The 6,049-nt window shown below is 40.0% G+C and overlaps 1 non-coding gene across 1 annotated transcript; it reads right to left on the bottom strand.

Moving 5' to 3' along the window:
• Positions 1-301: 301 nt before the first annotated feature.
• Positions 302-409, bottom strand: LOC118624838. Its single transcript, XR_004958502.1, has one exon. It is a non-coding gene; the product is annotated as a U6 spliceosomal RNA (small nuclear RNA).
• Between the last annotated feature and the right edge of the window lie 5,640 nt (positions 410-6,049).

The raw sequence follows: 6,049 nt of genomic DNA, 5'->3' as shown, positions 1-6,049 counted from the left end.
GTGGGTGGTCATTCAGCCGAGGAGTCATGGTCGTCCTTGATTGGTTGGGGCTGGGATCTCCCAAGTTCTTGATTGGTCAGGGCTGGGGTCTCCTGAAACTCGTTTTTCTTGTGGAGTGACCATTTGCAGTTTTGGATGGGTTAGGGTGGTTCCATCATTCCATTCGCCTGACTGGAGTGATGGGGTTGGTTTCCTGGAATAAGAGGCTTAGGGCAAGGTTAAACGATGAGAGGCTTGGGGCATCAATATGAAAGTAAAAGATTTAAGAGGCTGGGGCAGTAATATGGAAGTTAGAGCTAACAATAGTTTCAGTTTCTTCTTGAGTCAATTTATTGTTTGTTTTTTAGGGGTCATGCTAATTTTCTCTGTATTATTCCAATTTTAGTATATGTGGTGCTGAAGCGAGCATGAGTTATTTTGAATATTTGTGTTTTTCTAGAATTTGTCCATTTAGTCTAAGTTATCTAATTTGTTGGAGTACAGTGTTCATAGTATCCTTCTTCCCCCCCAAGCCTTATTAAGGTAGAAATGACAAATAAAATTGTATATGTTTAAAGTGATGATTTGATGTAGATATGCATCATGAAATTACCACAATCAGGGTAATTAGCACACCTATCACCTCACATAGTTATCTTTGTGTGTGTGTGATGAGGACACTTAAGATCTACTTTCTTAGTAAATTTCAAATATACAACATTACAATGTTGTACATTAGATCCTAGAACTTATTTATCTTATAACTGAAGGCTTGTACCTTTGACCAGCATCTCCCCATATGGTATTCTCTTATAATCTTGTTTTAATTTCTGTGAATTTGATAGTTATAGCCCTTCTTTTATTTCTGATTTTAGTCATTTGACTGTTCTCTCCTTTTTTCTAACTATAAGTTTATCACTTTTGTTGGTCTTTTAAAAAAAAAACAACTTTTGGTTTAGTTGATTTTCTATGTTGTTTTCCTACTCTTTAGTTCATTTATTTCTGTTATATTCTTTATTATTTCCTTTTTTCTTCTTGCTTTGGTTTTTTTTTTAATTAATTTATTTTTGTTGCAGATGTTTCTCCTTTTTCCCCTATTGACACCCTCCTCCTGATCCCACCCCCCTTGCTTTGGATTTAATTTGATTTTTTTTTTCTTAATTTCTTAGAGTGGAAGTTTAGTTTATTGATTTGAGATCTTTCTTCTTTTCTAAAATAGGTATTTGCAGTCTAACCGGTTGAGCATCGACCCATGAACCAAGAGGTCTCAGGTTTGATTCCCAGTCAGGACACATGCCCAGGTTGTGTGCCTGATCCCCAATGGGGGGCATGCAGGAGGTGGCCAATCAATGTTCTCTCTTATCAATGTTTCTTTCTTTCTTTTTTTTTTTTTTATCCTCACCCGAGGATATTTTTCCATTTTTTGTACAGATAGAGTGGGAGGGAGAGAGAGGAAGGGAGAGAGAGAGAGAAACACATCGAGTGGCTGCCACCCGCATGACCGACCAGGGCCGGGGACAAACTGCAACCGAAGTACATGCCCTTAGCGGGAACCGAACCCGGGTCTCTCCGGACCGCAGGCCGACGCTCTAACCGCTGAGCCAAACTGGCCAGGGCTTATCAATGTTTCTATCTCTCTCTCCCTCTCCTTTCCTCTCTCTCTAAAATCAATAAAGGGGAAAAAAAATTAAAATAGGCATTTGCAATTATAAGTCTCACTCTGAGCACTGCTTTAGCTACATTCTATACATTTTAGCCCTTGATATTTAAGAGGGAATGTTTTGTAGGGGTTAAGGTCACAGACTCTGGAACTCAAATTTCCAAGGTTGATTTTGAGCTCTGCTACTTATTAGCTGCTTGACCTTAGGAAAATGACAATTTCTATACCTCATCTGTAAAATCACATGGTAATAATAATAAATACCTCATATAATTGTTGTAAGGATTCCATATATATTAATATACATAAAGGATATAGTAGAACAATGCCCAGAAACTAGAAAAGACTCCATAAGTGTAGCTAATGTTATTTATTCAATGAATATTTATTGAGCCCCCATGATGTAGCAGGGTTGGTTTTCATCAGTGGGGACAAAATGATAAATAAGACAAGGGCCCTACTCTCCTGGCATTTACGTTCCAGTTGGGAGAGACAAACAGGTAGACAGTCAATCAATGGAAGGGCTATAACAAGAAATAAAACAGAGTGATGTGCTAGAGATTAGCTGAGAGGTTACTTTAGACTGGAAGAGAAGATCAGGGAAGGCCACATCAAAATGAAATCTGTCAGGGAAAGAACATGCCAAGCTGAGGGAAGGCTCATGCAGAGGTCCCACAGTAGGAACGAGAATAGGATGGTTTGTTTTTTTAAAATTTTTATAAGAGTTTATTTGAGCCATATTGGCAATATGCTGGGAAGCAAGAACTCAGATGGTCCAGAAAAATGAGAGTTTTGTGGTTTTATACATTTGGAATTAAGGAGGGAACTAAGGAAGATTACATGAAGATGGAGGAAAGCAAGATGGCAAAATCTCTATGAATTACAGGATGGTGTTCTCTTGGGGATAATTACTTCTGTTTGTGAAATTTGTCTGAGTTGTTGAATATAGTTATAGTTTCATTCACTCTCATTGCTGTTTTATATTCCACTGTGCATATATATGTGTGTGTGTGTATATATATATATATATATATATATGTCACAATTTAATTATCCATTCTAGTGTAGGTGGATATTTGGAAAGAGTAAAATGTTTGAGACCCCTCAGAAGGGTGGGGACGAGGGGTAGTCAGTCTGGGTCTTTTTTTTTTATATACTCACTTGAGGACATTTTTACAGTTATTGTCAGATAGAGCGGGGACAAACTGCAACCAAGGTACGTGCCCTTAGCGGGAACCAAACCCAGGACTCTCTGGTCCGTGGGCCGCTGCTCTAACCACTGAACCACACTGGCCAGGGCCAGTCTGGGTCTTTTAAATAGGATTCCAGAGTCTGTCTTTTCCATAACTTGTAGGTGATTGTTTTCCAGTTTGCTATTAATACAAAGAATACCAGCATACTAGGTGCATATTTGTGCATTCATGAGAGTCTCTCTTTATCATAGATTCCTAGAATTGGAATTGTTGGGTTGTATTACATTTTAATTGGAAAACAATGTTATTAGAAAATAAATAAAGGGCCCTGGCCGGTTTGGCTCAGCGGTTAGAGCGTCGGCCTGCGGTCCAGAGAGACCCGGGTTCGGTTCCCGCTAAGGGCGCGTGCCTCGGTTGCAGTTTGTCCCCGGCCCTGGTTGGTCGTGCAGGTGGCAGCCACTTGATGTGTCCCTCTCACATCAATGTTTCTCTCTCTTCTCTCTCTTCCTCCCACTCTATCTGAACAAAAAATGGAAAAATGTCCTCGGGTGAGGATAAAAAAAAAAGAAAAAGAAAAAAGAAAATAAATAAAGGACCATGTGATGAGGAATGGGGCAGCAAGGAACTACTGAATAATAAATTAGAGTTATCATTTATTAAGAGCTTATCATGTGCCTGGCACTCTGCTTCCTAACATGCAAATCCATTATCTTATCCTCATAAAAACACTCTGTTGTGCCCAGGTGGTGGGCTCAGTGGTTGAGTATCGACCCATGCACCTAGAGGTTGCTGGTTCGATTCCCAGTTAGGGCACATGCCCAGGTTGTGGGCCAAAACCCCAGTGCAGGGCATGCGGGAGGTGACCAATCAATGTTCTCTCTCATCAATGTTTCTATCTCTCTCTCCTTCTCCCTTCCTCTATCTCTAAATTCAATAAAGAAAAAAAAATTTTTTTAAATACTCTGTTGTAGGTACTATTGGTATCCATCATTTTACAGCCAAGGAAACCAATACTAAGTTAAGACAACTTGCCAACAAAAGTCACACAGCTCTTAAGTGGTAGAGACTGGATTTGAATCTGGAAATCTTGACTCCACATTCAAATTTAAGCAACCTACCTGGTGTTTGAAGTGGTGGGAGTCTGGAGACTACAAGTGGGAATGGGTCAAAGGCAGACCAAGTACACAATGTCTACTTCTGTCTAGGTGAGAAGAGCTCTGAGATTATAGAAAGAAATATTTAGTTATCACCCATGATGCCTTGAATTTAAGGTTTTAATAAAATCTACACACACGCTCACACACACACCCTGTTAGTTGCCTTATAATTAACATCTTCTTTCCATTTTTCACATTGTAATATACCTTTTAGATGAGTGCCCAGTTACCCCAAATAAAAATAACATCTCTCTCCCTCCTTGCACCAGAGGTGGCCATGTGTCTAAGCTCTTGCTGGTGGGATATAAGTAGACATGTTATATGGCAACTTTTGGAAACAGAAAATAAGAGATTGTTGGTATAGCCTTTGCCTGTTTCTTTATCTTTGTCTGAACTTCTGTCTGGACTGCAGATACTGTTTTGGTGCCCAAGGCAATAGAGGGTGGACCAGGGAGCTAGAAGCAGCCTGGGCAGGGAATTTGATGGAGCAGAGCCCTAGACTGAATGCATCTGATATTTTCTATTCTACTCTATGTTATTTAAAAAAAAAAAAAAAAAAAAAAAGTTGACTATGACCCACTAGACTTCACAACACACTGATGGGTCACAAGTGCCAGTGATCCTGGGAAGGCAAGTTCCAAACAAGGCTCCATACTGGAGAACAGGCAGGGTAGATTCAGTCTTTACGTGTGTTTGGCATCATTTGCTGCTTTCAAGAGTCCGAGGAGAACAGGGCACAGCCTGAAGCGCTCCAGTCCTCGCAGAGATGGAAAGAATATACTGTACTCTGCGGGTATCCAGGAGTTCCATAACGTGGAGACTTTCAGGGCTGAAAGAAACCATGTGCTTCAGTATTTCAAACTTAACCAGTTATAAGAAGTGGCTTGGGAACAGTAGAAGGAGATTAGACTAACTTTCCCCAGAAGCCGTAAACCTGAAGCCAAAATGGCATTAAAGATGTTGCTTTCCCATCCCAGTTTCAGAGAGACTGAAGGTAACTGCCATTAGGCTCAGTGGAGGCTCATTTGTGGAAGACCAATGTATCCAGGCTGAAAAGTTTTATGTAAGTGAGATCTTTGGCTATGGTCATTTGCACATGAAGCAAATAGTCTGGAAGCCTGCTAAGTGTTTGAAAGAATTATATTACCAAAGAAACCACCAGTTTAGCCTGCAAAAATCTGTGATGACTCAACCCCTGAAGCCATTCCCGGGCTCCAAAACCATCACCAGCTGGAAGCAGGTTCTGAATACTGTGTAGCCCCAATAGGCCATCCCCCCAGTGCCCACCTCTCCCGTGTCCGTGGCTGATAATGGAAAAAGAAGAACCTGCCAGAGGGCAGAGCTAGGGGCTATCAGACTGAGAAACTGGTTCTACTGCCAGAGAAGAGAATCCACTCTGCTCCAGCTCAGAGGACGTTACTTATTGCAGCGGACCAGCATCTGCTGTGTTTCATACCCTCTCATTTCCAGAATGGTCTTTTTATTGTGATTATTTTCCTCCTACTCTGCTGGTATATATTTAAAGATGGTTTGTCTTTTGGTCTATAGATTGCACCTACATCTGGACCTGATAGAGACTTTTATGTTATAGACTTTGAGCCGGACACAGTAGAATATGGGGGGTTTCTCCATTGGGGAACAGTTGAGTGTGTTTTATATGTGGGAGGAAGGATATATAGAGAGTAATTTAATATTTCATCTAAACTAGGACTTTTTTTGAAAACTCTTTATTTTTATTATTATTTATTCACATGTCAATGTAAATATGCATGCATGTTTATTTTAATAGCACTGTTTAGGTATAATTGACATACAAACACTGCACATATTTAAAGTTCACAAATTGGAAAGTTTTGACATTTGTATATACCCATGAAACTGTCACCATAGTCAAGACAATGAATATATCATCCCTTCCAAAGCTTCCTTGTATCCCTTGGTAATACTTCTCTGTTAATCTTCCCTGTACCCTACCTCACCAGGCAACCTCCAATCTACCTCTGTCACTATACTTTAGCCTGCATTTTCTAGAATGTTATATAAATTCTATATAAATTTGT

This window comes from Molossus molossus, unplaced genomic scaffold, assembly GCF_014108415.1.
Source record: "Molossus molossus isolate mMolMol1 unplaced genomic scaffold, mMolMol1.p scaffold_m16_p_10, whole genome shotgun sequence".
In the NCBI taxonomy this organism is placed as follows: Eukaryota; Metazoa; Chordata; class Mammalia; order Chiroptera; family Molossidae; genus Molossus; species Molossus molossus.
This window is presented reverse-complemented; position numbering and strand designations above follow the sequence as displayed.